This window comes from Parasteatoda tepidariorum, chromosome 4 (assembly GCF_043381705.1).
Source record: "Parasteatoda tepidariorum isolate YZ-2023 chromosome 4, CAS_Ptep_4.0, whole genome shotgun sequence".
Classification (NCBI taxonomy): Eukaryota; Metazoa; Arthropoda; class Arachnida; order Araneae; family Theridiidae; genus Parasteatoda; species Parasteatoda tepidariorum.
This window is the reverse complement of record NC_092207.1, coordinates 17,052,574-17,071,050: the sequence shown is the minus strand read 5'-3', so window position 1 is coordinate 17,071,050 and position 18,477 is coordinate 17,052,574. Positions and strand designations below refer to the sequence as shown.

Genomic DNA, 18,477 nt, shown 5'->3' with positions numbered 1-18,477 from the left:
ACTTGGGCTTATAAAAATTTGCAAAAACTTAAAATAAGGCAGTGATTTTGATAATTTTCAACTGGATGAAAAAATGACGCCAAATTGGCGATTTTTAATAAAGTTTAATAATTTTTAAAATATTTAAGTGATTTGTCTGTTCTAAAGCCGAGATAATTCTTCACGGCGAGATTATATACATAGTTCAAAATAATCAAATTGCTTCAAATGCAAGTCTTGGCGCTTGGAAAAACGGCGTGAATATTTGCGTTTTAAAACGCTAAATTTAAAAGATTAAATAATGAAATTAGAATAGAAACTCTACTGTTTCGAGAAATAAATTTTAAAAGTTCCTACATAATTCTGCATTTACAAGTAATTTTTATAATAATAATGTATTATCTGAATCTGAATTAAAACAAACAAATCGTTTGAATTTAATTTTTATCGGTAATTTAAACGTGATTTTTCCCATCTATATTATTTCTTGCGCTTTTAGCGAAATTTCTGAGACTCTTTTACAGATTTTTATTCACATTTACATTTACTCTTCGCAAACAATGAAAAATAGGCAACATATTTCAAATATGTTATTTCATAACCGAAATAACTAACTGTATAAAACATTTTAACTTGATTTACAACGAACATTTTGGGTACTTATCTAGTTAGTTATACTTCTAGTTTACATTCAATCCACTATATTTTATGATGACAACTTCAACCAATTTTTTTTACTGCATATAAAATGTAATCCATCGTAAAAGAAAAGACAACAAATCAATGGATAGCAATATTTATTTTACCAAAACAAATTCATCGATGAGTTTAATTTCTAAAAATAAAACAATTCGCTGGAGAGACGAATACATAGATAAAATAAATCTGCTATCACTTGGAACAAGGAAGGCACATAAAACATTTTCTAGCCATATTGAATGAAGAAATCTTTCTCAGCTAAATGGCAGAACACTCAGTATGGAACGTCTGACGGTGACACATAAAACCTTCATCCATAGACGTGTATGTGTCTATGGGAATCTTTTCTTCTTTCTGCCAGGTTTGGTTTCACAGATGATCGGAAATGAATGCTTTTGTCCTACATTCAGAATAAATACTCTCGCACCCCTGTGATTTATTTTATGCCAGGAATTCAATAGAACATTGATGGAAATACCCTCTCAACGAAAATCCTGTTGAAACATGTTTTGAGAAATGACCAACAAAATTTTTTATAAGTGATGAAGTTTATACAGCTGTAAGCTTTTATTTATTTGTATTTTTCATTTTTTTTATAAGAATGCTGAAACAGAAGTGCGTCTATTTGTTTTTGAAGTAGGCTCAATATCCAATAGTTATCTAGCCAATGTTAGGCGAAATTTATTGCTGTTTTTCTATAAAACTTCGGAATTGTTTTCAAATGCTTTTTTTTTATCTTTTACTCTTTTAAACCTACGTAGGGTCATTCTTTTTCCTACCAATGTTATGCTATATCAATTATTTTTGGAACTGAGAGTGGGTTATAAAAAGAAACTAATTTAGCTTATTACCTGAAATTAATTTCATTTTAAGACCTTTCTTTGGAAAGGGATTTTTACATTCTGTAAATACAGTAATTGGTGATAAACTTAACATTCTGTGTCTGTAAATAGCCAGATTTTTGTATTATGTGTTTTTTAACTATAAGTAAACTCATAGGAAATTATCAAACGAACAAACGTATTACCTTATAAAGCAGAGACGGCAAACATATGGCACGTGTGCCATATGCTATGTTATTAACATATAATACGTATAATGTAGTTATATATAACGCAGTTATTAACATATAATACAGTTATAAACGCATAATAACTTGTTCCATTTAGTAGCACGTGACATGTATTTTTCCTCGCAATAGAAAAATCAACGCGCAAAAGAAAAATCAAACGACAAAAGATTAAAAATTGAGATTTTTATATATTTGTCATTGTAGTATGATAAGCTACTTATTAAAAAAGATTATTATTATTATAATTTTTTTTTTACTTTTGTTTCATGAGTTTTTTTTTTTTTTTTTTTTTTTTTTTTTTTTTTTTTTTTTTTTTTTTTTTTTTTTGGAAATTCCAGTTTATCGTTCCTGTGGCCTGGGAGCTGACCTCACACGATAAAGGTCCTTGATTCGAATCCCAGACAAGGCATATATGTTCTTTAATTCTCTGTACAATCTGTCCTTACTTGGAGAGCAACGTTGGGTCACCTAATATGGTTCCCCTGAAAGATTGGTCGATAAACCTTTCCTAATAATACCTGAATGACGAGGATAAATTGGGAGGCACTTACTTACATTGTTTTTGTTTTTTATTATTATTATTACCCTGTAGTATTTTGGTGACACGAAAGATTTATTTTAAATTCCTTTTATTCAATTACACTCACAAAATACAATTAAAAAATCAGTTCAATGGGTTCAGAAACAAGTGCGATTTCGAGCTCCATTACGAAGTTTTCGAGGACACAAGGGACTAGTGTCCCTTCTACTTGGCAATTCCATGTCGTAGGGAAGACTGGGAAGTCTTTTCTTGGGAAGCACGTGAATGCGAGGTAAGAAAAAACGAAACTAAATTATAAATTTTGAAAAAATTTTCAATACATTAAATTTGCTCAATTTTATTAGTGCATTTTATCTATTCTAAAAATAACGTCTTAGTTCAAATTTATAGCTAATCAATAACTAAACATCAAAGATAGTTACATGATTTAGTTCTATAGTTTAAAATCAAAGCAATAATTCCAGTTTTGTTTTCTTTTTTAAGAAAAGAAAAGAAAAATGACAATTAACACACTACACATCTGAAAATAATTAACCTTAATTTAACTGTCACACTGATCGAAAAAGGCTCATCATCTCTGTCATAAAGGGTTAAAATATATGTATATTTGGGGTACTGAAATTTGAAAATTTTTTTACTCTAATTTGACACTAAAGTTTGAAGTTTGAGGAACTATTTGTCAAAAATTTTGTATTAAAAATAGATAAAAATATTAAATACCAAAAAATTAAGAATAATTATTATAAAATAAGAGTAAAAATTAATTAGTATAAATGATCAATTTAAAAATAAGAATAAAAATTAGGAATTAAATATGTATGACAACAGGAGAAATAATGCAAAAACAAAGATTGGTGTAATAGTTCCTCATGAAAATAATCTGCAATGCATAAAAAAGTAATTATTCACAAAAAGCATTAAATGTTTTTTTATAATGTTTACAGTGGGCGGGTAAAGCATTAATTCACGCGATGTAGCCGTGTGGATAAATAAGTACTCGTGGGTATTTAAGTAAAGACATTGATATTATTTTTGGCAAAACGACTTTAATGCACGAAAATGACAGTCGATAGAAAATTAAGGAGTTAAATAGACGAAGAGTAAAAACAAGAGATGTATAGCTGAAATAAAGTTAATTTGTTAATAATTGGATTTTTCACCAGTCGCAGGAGAAGTATTAGATTGTAAAACCCTTTCTGTGACTACTAATCCAAGTTAATCAAATTAATCTTGTTAATCAAGTTAATCACCAAATTGGCGATTCTTAAAATAGTTTAATATCTTTCAAAATATTTGAAATATTCTTTCGTTCTAAAGCTCAGAAAATTCCTCTCCGCAAGATGATATATATAGTTTAAAATCTTCGTTTTGCTTCAAGTGTTAAAGGCACCTAAACTGCAGCTCTTTTTTATTTCCTTTAGCAACAGAGCTTCGAAGAACCTATTTAGGCTTTTTTTCGATGAGACTGCTACCCTTATACGCGAAATGCACTTACTGTTTATTACACAGGAAAGTCCTGGAAGCAACGTTTAGGTTATTTTATGCTGGTTCAAAATTTCAGAGGGACTAAATTAGGTTGTCAAAGTTTCTTTCGAGGAGTAGTTATTTTCATATTTTCTTTTTACAAACCATAATATAGAAAGTTACTTAGTTAATATAACTTCATCAACTTGATTACAATCATTTGAAATTTATTTTGTAACGATTCTACTTTAGGTTTGTTGATTAACATTTTGTTGATTTGTTTGTTGATTTTGGTTCAAAAACGGAAACCTTAAGTTTTATGAGTTGAAAACGTTATATACAATGCTTGAATTTTTCATAAATCTACTTAAAGAAATACGGAAACCATATTAGTGTAAACCATGTTTTGAGATATGCTTTAGATTAAGAATATCAATTGCTTAGAGTTTTTAATTTTTGAAAGAAAAAGTGACCAGGTGTTTCGAAAAGTAGCCTCTGTCGAAAATGCTGCTGATGGCCACTGGCCAATACTGACAGTTCTTAATTTTGCCCTATACTGTGTTGTTCAGTATCTTAGCAAAGTGTGCCCTAAGATAAAGCTCCTCAACCTTTTTACCTTCACGTCAAAGTATTGATTTATCGCGGCCCGCTTCTTCTAGAGAGGGGGGGAGGGGCAAGAAACTTGATTGTTTATATTTTACATTGTTTGGTTGAAAATTTTTAATTTAATTGTGTTGAAACATGCCTTCAAAATAAAATACAACATTTGGTGCGGCTTTAGGTGACATCTTTCAGGTCCTGGTTAACTTATCTTCCATGGAATGTCGTAAAAACCAGAAAGAAATACACCATAGTTATGAATAGAAATGGTTTAATGTTCCTTGAATGGCCCGGTACCATTTGATCCATGGACCGGTACCGGTTCACGGCCAGTGGGTTTCAGACCACTGCTCTAAAAGGATGTTTGCAGCTGCAGATGAAAGTTGAGAGCAACCGATATCTGCTAAAGACAATCATGTAGGATTTGATCAATCCTCTTTATATGGGTTTTTTCAAGAGAAATACGATAAAAAATTTTGTTAATTATAATTAGTTAAACTTATTAAATTAGTTACAATTTGTTCTATGTTGATTTTATTATTTCATGATAATTTATATCAGTGTCATTAATAATAGTTAGGGAATTAATAATAATAACAAAAGTATTCATGTAATTATAGAAATGAGTTTAATAAAGTTGCTTCTCCCAAAAGCAACTTTTTAAAGAAAAAGAACTTTTCACTTTTTTTCGGGGGGGGGGGAATTAACAAGGAATAAGGGAAATGAACGCAATGGGAAAAAAAAACATACGAAAATTTTTTAAAAAAGTAAAAAAATTCGAGATACAGGTGTTTTGTATGCTTTTGATACTATAAGAAAGCTTGCTTAGCTCTAGATTGAAATTATAACACTATTTGATTTTTAGGTTACAGATTAGGTTTCCATGAAATCACCACCCTCAAAATGATGATCTCACGTAAAGCAAATTAAAACTTCTCAAATAATTTTAAACAAAGCTTAGACTAATTTAAATTTTTTCTAACTATTTGTAATAAGACTTTAACTGCAACATTAAAAGAAAGATGCTATTCAAAAAAAAAATGTGATATAGTGTTCTGAATATTTAACAAATTGCAATTTAAATTAGTTCCAAAACATTTTTACAGTGTCACCTCATTTTATAGAGAAAATAACAGGAAAATAACATTTTCCTATAGAACAAGAAAATAGCATTTTCTTAAATTAGGAATTTTTCACCAACATTAAATAGCGGTCATTTGTAACATCAAAAGTAGCACATTATTAAAACCTGGGTTATTCGTATAACCTGGGTTCAAGTTTTCCACGTTAATGAAAGTTTTTCCACATTATTTGTGGAAAGATGATAAAGTGTGGCACTTTTCCTCCCTCCACCTTCTTAAACAACTCCTCTTGACATTTCAAACAACAACTATACATAAAATAATCAATAAATTGCTGTATTTTATTTCCTTCACACGTGATCTGAAAAAAAGATCACACATTCTTATATCATTAAAATGGTCCTCCGCTGAACATGTGAAAAGAAAACCGGGATTACAGGAGAAAAATAACATCAGGATTTTTCCTGTTTCTGGGATAATGAAGGGACGCCGCGCAGCGGAGAGCGGCATCGTCCTCTATAACAGGAGCAACCCCTCTTAGATGAAATCTAGTTGAGGTGCGAACGCATGAGAGTAACTTCTACTGTTATATACTTACTTCACAGTTGAATTCTGCCACAGGTACGGCTATGCATTTCACGGATTTAAATTATTTTATTTTTCGAATTATAATAAATTTTTTGTAAATTTTCATTTAAAAATAATTCAAAATTATCATTTTTATTTGTTGTAGGAGGATTTATTATTTTAAAATGACTTTTGCTGCATTATATTTTACTCAAAAATTTTCGTATTAAAATTATTTCGCTGGTAAGGCTAGGCATTTGACAATTTCATTTTTTTTTAAAATTATGATAAAAATTCTGTAAATTTTGATCTAAAAAAGTTTTAAAATAATTATTTTTATTTGTTATTAAAATATTTTTTTTAATTATAATCCATGTTGCGTAAATTTTCATTTAAAGATTTATCAAAATTATTATTTTTATTTGCTGTAAGAGAATTTATTATTTCTAAAAAAATTTTGCTTAATCATAATTTGCACACAAATTTTAGTGTTAAATAGTTATATATGTTAGGTGGTAACTTTAGGCATTTGGCAATTTCATTTTTTTTTAATTATGATTAAAATTCTGTAAATTTTGATCTAAAAAAGTTTTAAAATTATTATTTTTATTTGTTATTAGAGGATTTATTCTTTGAAATGTATTTTACTCAAAAGCGGTAGTGTTATAAAGTTCCGCAAGGCATTTGAAAGTTTCAAAAATTTTTTTTTTCTTTTTTGAGTTCTAATTAAGGGTTCAAATATTTTCATTACAAAAATAAAGCATTGTTATATATAGTAAAGAAAGTGTTAAATAATCATATAGGTTCGCTGGTAACTCTAGGCATTTGTCAGTTTCATTTTTTTTTAAATTATGATTAAAATTCTGTAAATTTTGATCTAAAAAAGTTTTAAAATTATTATTTTAATTTGTTATTAGAGGATTTATTCTTAGAAATGTATTTTGTTGCATCATTTTACTCAAAAGCGGGGGTGTTAGAAAGTTTCGCAGGTATGGTAATGCATTTGAATGTTTCAAAAAAAAATGTTTGAATTCTAGGGTTTAAATATTTTCATTACAAAAATAAAGCTACATTTTTTTTCATTGCTATAAGCGGATTTTTTCTTCCAAAATAAATTTCTGTACATCTTACTTTATTCAAGAACAGTAATAGGAACTAATTGAAGCAGTCAATGTTAAAGGAGGGTATGGGAAATTTTTACGAAAATAATTTTTTTGTTGCCTTTGGAATATCAATCGCCGATTATCAAATAACGAGTAATTTTCTAGACTGTCTAAATCTAACAAATTTGATAGCAATTAAAAAAATCTTTCCAAAATTGACACAGTTTTTTGTGGTTTTTCTCGAAAGTGTAGATTTGTAACATATTGAGATGAAAATTCTGAAACTTTTTATTAAAAATGTGAAGTGAATTTTGCTACATTCTATTTTTCTGTAAAAAGGGTAGTAAAAAATTATGATATTGTTTTGCATCTACGACTAGGCATTTGATAGTTTCAAAAATAGTGTTTTTGAATGCTAATTAAATTTCTAAAAATTAATTTATTTGAAAAAATTGGTTTTTCTAAATTTGGTTTTTCTTCTTTCAAAGTGAAATTTGCTGAATTTTATTTTTCTGAAAAACGGTAGTAAAAAATTATGATATTGTTTTGCATCTACGACTAGGCATTTGATAGTTTCAAAAAAAGTGTCTTTGAGTGCTAATTAAATTTCTAAAAATTAATTTATTTAAAAAAATTAGTTTTTCTAAATTTGGTTTTTCTTCTTTCAAAGTGAAATTTGCTATATTTTATTTTTCTGAAAAACGGTAGTAAAAAATTCTGATATTGCTTTGCATCTACGACTAGGCTTTTGATAGTTTCAAAAAAAGTGTTTTTGAGTGCTAATTAAATTTCTAAAAATTAGTTTATTTGAAAAAATTAGTTTTTCTAAATTTGATTTTTCTTCTTTCAAAGTGAAATTTGCTACATTTTATTTTTCTGAAAAACGGTAGTAAAAAATTATGATATTGCTTTTGCATCTACGACTAGGCATTTGACAGTATCAAAAAATGTGTTTTTGAGTGCTAATTAAAAGTCTAAAAATTAATTTCTTTAAAAAAAATTAGTTTTTCGAAATTTGGTTTTTGTTTTCTTTCGAAGTAAAATTGGCTACATTTTATTCTTCTCAGAAACAGTTGTATTAAATAATTACGTTGTTCTGCCTGCATGACTTGGCTTTTAAAACTTTCAAAAAATGTCTTTGATTTTTTCTTTTAAAGTAATTATGATGCATTCTATTTTACTCAAAACTGGTAGTATAAAATAGTTACATATACATGACAAGGCATTTGACTCTTTCAAAAAATGTCTTTTTGAATTAATAATTAAAATTCCATAAATTTTCATTTAAAAATAAAGTTAGATTTTTTTAATTGTCTAAGCTGATTTTTTCTTTCAAAATGAATTGCACTACACCTTTTTTTTACTCAAAAACCGGAGTAAAAACTAATTACATTGTTTTGCAGTCACGACGAATTATTTGACAGTCTCAAAAATTGTCTTTTTGAATTATAATTAGGGTCTTGTAAATTTACTTTAAAAGATTTTTTAAAACTATTTTTTTTAGATATAGAGTAAACGGATTTATCCTTTTAAAATGAAAATTATTGTATCAGATTTTTCACAACGATAGCATTAAGTAATTATATTGTTTCGCAGATACAAAAGTCATTAGAAGGTGGCAAAAAATTATTTTTGAATTAAGTTTGATCCTCCAAATTTTATTTTAAAATACTTAATTTGATTACTTTTATTATTTTTATTTTATCTTCATTATGCTATATATAACTTATTAATTGTTTTATTATTTAATATAAATTTTACTCTGCTTTATATTTCAGTCAAAAAAGGTACTATTAAACATTTATATTCCTTCGCTGGTACGGTGAAGCATTTTGAAGTTCAAAAAATATTGAAAAATTTCTTAGTGAATTAAAATTAGGGTTTAATATATTTTGCTTACATTTCATAAAAATTTAATAATTAAGTAAAATTTAACAATTATTTAAAAAATTTAATTCTTAGTACGATTTATTCTGACAAAATCAATTTTGTTGAATCGTATTTTACTCAAAAACAGTAATATTCAATAATTATACTGTTTCCCAGGTACAATGACATTATAAATATTTCTTCTAAGTAAATATTTCTTTTCAAACTATGATTAAGATTCTATTGACTTTCCAGTAAAAATGATTTAAAATTTGTTTTATTTATTTGATAATAAGATGATTAATTTTTTAATGAATTTTGCTATATCATATTTTAAACAAAAACGATAGTTAAAAATGTTTATTTAGTTTTTAATTAAAATTGTAAATCTTAACATTTTTATTTAAATAAAAATTTAATTTTTAATTGGTTTGAAAATTACCTACTCTTCAAAAACTAGTTTCTTAAAATCACATTTCATTGAAAAAAAAAAACAATCGCTTTGAAGAGATAGTAAAGCCAAGAATTCCAAAAATGTTGTGCTTGTAAAATCTGCGTCTTTATCTCATCGCGGCCTTCTAGCCGTTTGCGCTAAGTATTACTTCACAGCGCTAAAATTGAAACAAAACGCAAATACCTTTAAAACGTGTTTTTTTTTTATTTCAAAAAATGTTAATCAATTGCAATCACAGACAATATTCATTAATACAACAATAGCATACAATGAATACTCCTGGAAGACGAGTTATCTCGTTCGTCACGATGGAAGTGTTAAATAAATAATACATTACTTTTCTTATTTTTAAGCATATTTTAATGTGCTCTGTAAAATTTGTCTTGGAGCTATTTATTCATCAAAAAGGGGTTTTTTGCAATGAATATTCCTGGAAGACGAGTTATCTCGTTCGTCGCGATTGAAGTGTTAAATAATGCATTACTTTTCTTATTTTAAGCATATTTTAATGGTCTCATTAAAATTTGTCTTGGAGCTCATCAAAAAGGTGTTTTTTGCACCGTAATATTAGATTTATAAAAAATATATATATATTTGTTTGAAAATTACTGTTCTTTATAAATTAGTTTTTCTATATCTCATTTTATTAAAAAAAACTGTTTAAAATTGTTAGTGAGATCAGAATAAATATTAACATGCACTTGATATTAATAAATGAATCTAAGCATTTTATAAATGTGACATTTAATAAAATTCTCTAATTTCTTAGATTCAGGCAAGATTTCTTTTCGATTTAAATTTATATATGAATTATCTAGAATAATATCTGTTCCTTAAAAATAATTTTTTATCATATTTTACAAAAAAATAAAAATTGAAAATTTAAAAAATTTTCGAAAAAGAAAATATTTTTCAAAAACAGTGAGCTCTAGTTATTTTCTTTTTCTTCAATTTTATTTATTAGTAGTAAAGCTAAAGGACACTTTTCTGGGCATGCCTCATTTTCATCGATTTTGTAAGTCTAACGCAAATCTTACATTAACATCAATGTTTAACATTAGTCTAGTCTTAAAATTGTTTTTTGATTGTAGTAATTTGCTCTTAAAATTCATTTTCTGCACTTAAACTCAAATTATCACTTACCTTAAGTAATTAATTTTTATGTTAAGTTTGCCCTCAAATTTCCGCTTTCGAAGTGACATTAGGATTCTTAAGATTTTTTTTTAAATTAAAAGTTTTATATAAATTTTTCTAATTTTATACCTTTTAGTACTAACTTGCTCTTTGAAATTAAAAACTCGAGAATTTGCTTCAGTCTATAATTATATTAATCTATGAAAATATAATGGAGATATGTAAGAATACCGATTTAAAATTTTCTTTCCAAATTTGATACTTGAAATAAATCATGTACCTATGTTCCATAGCACGTAAATAAATATAGCCCTTCTTATAAAATATAGCCTAACTGAACGCTTAGAGGGGAAAGTGGGGTGTGACTGGATAGCTGAGATTCGAAGACCTGGTGGATCTAAACTGTTCGACCCAGAAACTGCCAGATTTAATTAAGGTATTCATTACATAATTTTGTACAATAATTTATTCGTGAAAAAATCATAAATAAAATATTTTTTAATGAATAATTTTTTTCCTTGAAAAAGTCAAATCACCCGATTTAAAAGAGTAAGATAAGGGGCATTTGTAAATTCAATGAAAACTTTAGAAGTACTAGAATTTCAAAGAAAAAGTAGTTAGCATCTTTATTTTACAAGGCAATTATATGATAAATTCGCACTTTAACATGGTTTTTCGAAGCTCTGTCGCCAATGAAAATTAAAAAAAGCATCAGTTTGAGTGCCTTACGCTTGAATCAACGCTTGAATCAATTTTAAACTATATCTTCTTGCCGTGAAAAATTATCTGGGATCTTGAACGAACGAGTATTTTAAACATTTTAATAATTTTTAAACTTTTTTAACCCCTTCCTTCTCACTCCCGTGAAAATGACGGGGTGAGGTTTCGCCCTCTATTTCTCGCTCCCGTAAAATTTCCGGACTGGAGTAACGCGCCAATAAGAATAAAACTAATTCATTTCTTTGCCCGAAAAACATTTTATTTCTCATTTTACATACCAGATGGCACTACCAAGATATTTTTAAGGTAATTTTAGATAGTTAGTTTATTTTGAACTAGATGTCAGCACGAATCAAATACGTGTATTTGGCAAAATAGGCACTTTTATGACTGTTTTCTTGAAAATTAACCGATCGTTAAAGGGTTAAAGATCACCGATTTGGCGAATGAAATGGATGAAATTTATCAAAAGTACTGTCTTATTATTAACTCTTTATGAGCCTAGATAATGCAGCACTGGAGTAAATTTTTAAGTATTAAAAAGTAGACTACAGAAGCATTTTATTTCCATGAAACTGTGGTTTTCCTCCATATTCCCGTTTTGCGCCATTTTCAGAATATGCATAGACAGCACTAGCTTAGGATAGGCTAGACTTGTCTTAATAGTCACGAGTAACTGCTGCAAACTAACAGCAGTTTTGAAAATTGTATATTATTCGCAAAAGAACATCATTTCATATGACAACGAAGTCTTCGGAAAACAACATTAAGTAATCTCCTGCCCAGTAAAGCGCATTCTCCATTGGGACCATCTTTCTCTGTTTTTCTCTTTTTTTCCATTTTTGAATTAGAAAATGCAGCATCACAATGTAAAGAATCAACATTTGTTGTGCTTTTATCTTTTTCTTGCAAAAAGCATTAATCGAGGATTTCGGGTTTTTTTTTTTCAATATAACTGTTGCCTTACATTACCTATTCGTACAACACTTCTCCTTTCCTTTTATTTTATTTTATGAGTCACGCAAAACAGTTTTCTCAATACAATTTTTATTTTCAATACACTTTTTTTTAAAAAAAATTCAAAGTTTTAGTTAAAATCTGCTTTTTACCTAGTTGGATGAATACCCCATCTATATATATATATATANCTTTTCGCGGATATAATCCCGTGAGCTGATACATATATATATATATATATATATACAAAAAGGGAATAAACCACGAAGAAAATTAAGAAAAATATTTCGGATTTTTTCCCCCCAGTTTCTTGTTATTTTTATTATTATTTTTCTTTCTCCCCCTTTTTTCATTGTTCTGTAATTTTTTCCATGTTTTCTCTACATTTCCATGTTTTCTTTACACACACGCACGCACATATAATAAATTTTGTTCCTGGAAATTAAATAAAATGCATATAATTTAGAAAATTACTTTATAATAATCATGAGTATGTAATATAGTGTATAACTTTACGCGCATCAGGGTATTCAGAATTTAGTTAAAGCAATTAGGAAGTCGAATAACTGGAACGAAATGTAGAAGTTATGAATTAGTTGCAAAGTTTGCGAACAAGTAGCGCTACTGAATGTGAGAATTGTAAAACAATAATTTCTACATGTTCCAACTGAAATAGCTTACGTCAGAGTTAATTTTATCTTTAAACTGCCCCACGTTTTTTTTTTTTTATTATGTAGAATAGAAAGCGAAAATGAACATTAAAAAATGAAATGAAAAGCATTTGGCTTTTATTTCTGATGCCACAATATTTTCAGTTCGGTGCTTTTACTTTATTCTCATACTTTTATATTAAAGATTTATATCACAAATAAATTTGAAAGTTCGGCATCACGTACAATGAACAGAAGAAAAAACGGAACACTCCGGAATAACTTTTGATCTGATAATCAAATTTCCAGTTACCAAGATTTCCGTATATAGAAACATTCTTTTTCTAACTACGGAATCGGATTTTCGACGGTCAAAATATGAGCGGGAAGATTGGGTATGGGTCCGATATTTTAGTCGAAATTTAAATATCATCTAAGGTTAATTATACTTTCTATAAAAAAAAATTTCATCATCGAAATTATTTAAGCTAAACTGAAGTTCTTTTCCTACGATTTAAAGCTTATTTATTCAAAGATATTTCCCTATAAAAATACTCCTATAACAGTGTTCAACAAATTTAAACAACTCAAAACTTTTAACGACAAGAATTTGTCACAAAATGGTTGCTCACTGCCAGTAAACGCGTTTGCTCACTGCCAGTAAAAACGCGTTTCTTTTGTCAGTAAGTTGTTATTGTGCGCTGTTAAAAGTCGAAGTGTTAAAATAAGAACTTGTTGGGTACTTGGTAAACAAAAAATAATAGATTCGGTATCGCCAAAACCATATACAAGAAGCCCACATTTAAATCTAAGGTCGGTATCCATGTTGTATAGTCTAGATCAGGGGTTTCCAACTTACATGAAACCGGGGGCCGCAATTAAAAACACCAGTTAAATGGCGGGCCGCAACTGTATCAAAATTTTATATAGGACTCCTTTATGTTTGAAGGAACATTAAATATTACTTTCAGATTTTTATCAAGTTGTACAAAGCAAAAGTATTGAATTACAAATTAAGATAAGAAGTAGATTTTTAAAAGTATTTAATTGCAGATTAAAAAATTCTGGCCACAAAATTTGCAAATGTAAATAAATTTCGTTCAAAATGAGTGGTTTCAAAAAGTTAAATCGGAGAATTTCTTCGAGAAAATTTCTGATTCACACATGCTAAATTACATTCACAAAATACAAAAAAAAACGAATTAAAAATGAGCAACATGCGCTATTATTTTCGCATTTGAATAAAGATTTTTTTGGATGCAAAACCTGAGAAATAAAAGTATTCTAAACCCATATAGAGTTTTTGCGAAATTAGTCAGCAAAAAAATGACAACTAATATATTTTATTTCGCGGGCCACAAAAAAGGCTTTTCGGGCCGGATGCGGCCCGCCGGCCGCCATTTGGTAACCACTGGTCTAGACATTTATTTTATATCATAGAAATTCATTGTAATCAACCATTTTTTATCTGTTAGTTGGGCAAATTGTTTACAATATCTTCTTCCATAACAAATCAATACCTCTGGGGGTACTGGATCAGAGATAGATCGTACTCTGGTTGAGATCAAAATTACGATCTGTGGCTGGATGGATAATGTGTGGACGTTTCCTCCGTGTGAAACGGGCTGTGACGTATATGTGTGCAGAAGTCAAATTCTAGGCAATAGATGGCGCTACTGGAAAACAATAATAAGCGCTATCCTCTGCCTAAAAATAAGCTTGTTAGCATTATCAAGTATTATTGTTTTATGCCAATAAGAAAACAACAACAACACAATGTAATGTTAAAATTAAAAAAAAATTATTGTGCAAAATCGATTGAACATTTTCGAAATCATGAATGCTAAGATTGATGGATTTCAGGTTCTATCCGGTTTTTGGTGAACAACTGATAGAGGGGACGATATTGCTGATCCTTTTTACGTTTTCTGAACAAGTGTTAAAAATACGGGGATCAATTAACTTTTGAATTTAATGTGTGGGAGGATCATTTGAGCTTCCCCTTTTTATTCAGGATCGGTTTTGAAATGTGAAAAATCAATAGATTTGAAACATGGCACTGCAATTAAAATAACATGAAAAAACAGTTTGAGAAGACAGTTTGAGAAGAATCCTTGGTATCAAGTTTTTTCATAAAATTTGTAATGCAGAAATTTTTAGAAAAACAAAACAGAAATCGATTAATCTGAAAAATTAAAAACGTAAATGGAAATGGATTGGTCATGTTCAGCATAAACTTGAAGAATTTAAAGTAAAGTTCTTAATTGGAACCCTCAGGGCAGAAGAAAAGGAGGAAGACCTAAAAATACCCCCCTCAGGACGATTGTAAGTGAATTGAAAATACACTAGTAATAATATAAATTTACTCAAAAATAATCTAAATATAATTTAAATAAAACTTAAATAAAGTTGTGTGTTTACAGAGCAGCACTTCATCAGGGGACACACTGTCTGTAAACNAGACATAATGCTGCCGACCCAATTAAAATAATTTTATTTAATTCAAGTTTTTTGCTTAATATTGTTCCCTTCATAGCCTGGAGATATTACATTATTTAGTTTGAGAAAAATGCGTATTTGAAAGTTCATCAGATCAAACTAAAGATTAACTATATTCATAGAGGTGAGGCTTATTGATCAAAGACCAGTCATGATAGTAAAAAACTCACCACAATCAAATTATTTATCTTATACTTATCCCTTTGGGGGGATATAAAAACTTACTATCACTGTACTTATATTACACTCATAATCGAATGATTATCTTCGCTCTATTATTTTTCTTTTTTACTGCTTGATAAATTTATAAACACTAAATTGGTGAGATAGCACTCAGAACTTACCTGACATAATGAATGTGCTTGTGGATGAATCAAAAACAATATTTTGATTAAAGATGTGCTTCAAACTTTTCATAATCTTTCAAACTTTCAGATATCCATAATCGTATCAAAGTTCTTTATGTACTGAATTTTAGTAACAATTTTAAAATTTGTCCGGTAGTATATAGTATTTAGTAATAATTTAAAATTTGCAAAAATCGCAAAAAACCGCCATTAGTATGAGTTTGTAGTATTCCGCAGAAATGTTTAACTTTTTTCATCTCTGTCATCCCAATACTCCCTTAAATGTTGAATTACTTTTGAGCCNAATATATATATATATATATATATATATGGGCGCCATTGCTCGAATAAGGCAAGCTTCTTCACCAATAATCGGTATAAGACTATGACTTACCATAACACCGTTTGTGTTTAAAAATTCTATAGCCATTTTATAAAAGATTAAAAAAATTAATCTAAATAATTACTCCATAACTTAGTTTTTATTTTTATAAAAATATGGAATTATTATTCAAAATAATTATTTAACGTAAAACTAATTTTTTAACACTGTCTAAATTACTACTTAAGATAATCTAACACAATGAATTATAACTATAGTGTTGTCAATGGATAAAGAAGTACCCGAGTTTTCGGAATCACATAAGAGAAATATATATATAGGGGAGAGTGGGGTCAATTGTAACAGGGTACGATTGTAACAGAGCAAAAATTTCGAGTGTCGGGTTTTAGATTTGGTTCTTAGGTGGTGCACAAGGTGTATTTAATAAATCTACATGTACACCCCTGCTGGCAACCATTTCTAGGTACTTTTGAAAGAGTTACATCACAAAAGATATTTTCACGCTACGTAAGTACTTTTTTTGGTATTAGAATATTATATTGTAACAAAGTAATTTTGTTTAAACAAATAAAAATTATTAACCGAATATGTAAGTGGACACCTTAATTAACATTTCAATAAAAAAAATTAGTTTAGTTAATTAACTAGCATTTTTTTTAACAAATGAAGCTGAAATGGCGTCTTGGGGACGATTGTAACAATAAGTAAAGGGACGATTGTAACAGCTGAAAATAAATAATCTTATGTTTACAAACCATTACTTAACTCTTTAAGAACCACCAATAGTTTCCTATATCATTTATATTATGTTGCATGTGCATTATTTTATTTGTCACCTTTCACAGCATAAATTAAAATTTTTAACCCCTTAAAGTTAAAAGTTTAACCCTTTAGGTCTCTGCTCATTATTATTTTTACTCCTAAAATATCACTACTATTTTGATCAATAAAAAAATATATCACAACTATGATAATATGTATAATTAACTATGTTTTAGTTGAATTTATGAACTGTTACAATTGACCCCGTAAGTGGGGACAATTGTAACAAGTGCACGACTGTCAAAAATTGTTAATAACTAATATAATAACATTTAAAATAAGGTTTTTTTTCTAGTAGAGAATAGTCTACTTTACTCGTCTGTCAATTAATACTGATAATATATTGGATTTTTTGTTAGTTAAAAATAGTTAAGTAAAAAATGTTACAATTGACCCCACTCTCCCCTATATATTAACCGTTTCATCTGTAATACCAGTTATAAAGTTTTTGATTGACAAATTTGAACTATGCATTTTAGATGACATGAAATCATTAATATTAAAATTGGATGGATTCGTGAATGACGAGACAGAGCCATCCATTACCGTCTCCTTCTGAAGTTTAAATTACCGTTAGGATTTCTTGCATTATTTGCATCAGTTCTGGGACGAGAAGTTGCAGTTTAAACCGGAATTGGTTTGCGTGGATACTGAGGAGCAGTGCATCTAGAAGGAAACACAGGGAATTGAGAAGTAAACTGAGAATACTAGATACTACTAAGTACAAGGGTTTTATAACTGTCGTTGAACAGCCGACCCACAATTTTGAGTTCATGACTACTATTGTTCAACTCCACAGCCTTGTAATTTTGTAATCCAGAAGACAAGGGAACTCCTGGATCGAGTATTGGGAGAAATTTGCCTTCGAGTACGACGTTTTGATGAAACTAACTCGTAATTGCGTTACATGGAGTGGGAAACCTCCCACGGTAAGCCTGACGGCAAGGGGAACCCTCTAATCCCTGAGCCGTCACGACTCCTATGTGCATGGATTGATAGAACCTTGGTTAGAATTTTGACGTAATGGACTTCTATATTTCTTAAAGTCTATCATTAATTGATTTGGTTTTCCACAAAAGGCAGAAATGGAATTTGAGAGCTGTGGGTGCTGCTGTTTTTGGCCAACCTAAGCGTCCCTTTGTGCAGGGCTGTGTAAAAGGAGACATTGTTTAATATCATGGGCTTCCTTACATATACTACAGTTAGATTGCAGTTGTCGAATCGTTAAAGTTAATGCCTCTAGCTGCTTCGAAATGATAGTGAGCTGACCTGGTGCAGCCATGGCACAAAGTGCCATTGAGTGAGAGGCGCCAAAGGACTAGCCGGTGCAGCCAATGATTCTTATATTGTTTGTATTTGGTGAGCTTTTCGCAGAATTTGTTTATAGTCCTGAATATCTTCAATAAGGACTTTCTCTTTTAAGCTTCGTGGAATTGCAGCTTAAAAACTGCATAGTTTCATTTTTTTGATAGGGCCATATTATCCTGGATAAAATTATTACCTGGTTTATGGGTAGAATAATCAGTCAATCTGGTGGGCTAGATTTTTAACTAATTCAGATGGTAAAAGGCTGAT

At 28.9% G+C, this 18,477-nt stretch overlaps 1 protein-coding gene across 6 annotated transcripts in view; it reads left to right on the top strand.

The window, feature by feature from the left end:
* Positions 1-18,477, top strand: part of LOC107448148 (G-protein coupled receptor dmsr-1-like) — a 402,323-nt gene that overhangs the window by 352,340 nt on the left and 31,506 nt on the right. Inside the window, exon 1 of one of the 6 annotated variants that reach the window (XM_071179470.1) lies at positions 5,939-6,058. The exons of the other annotated variants lie outside the window; for them this stretch is intronic. The gene's annotated coding sequence lies outside the window, so the exon portion shown is untranslated. Of the gene's footprint in view, positions 1-5,938; positions 6,059-18,477 lie in introns of those variants that run through there. 6 annotated transcript variants of the gene reach the window in all.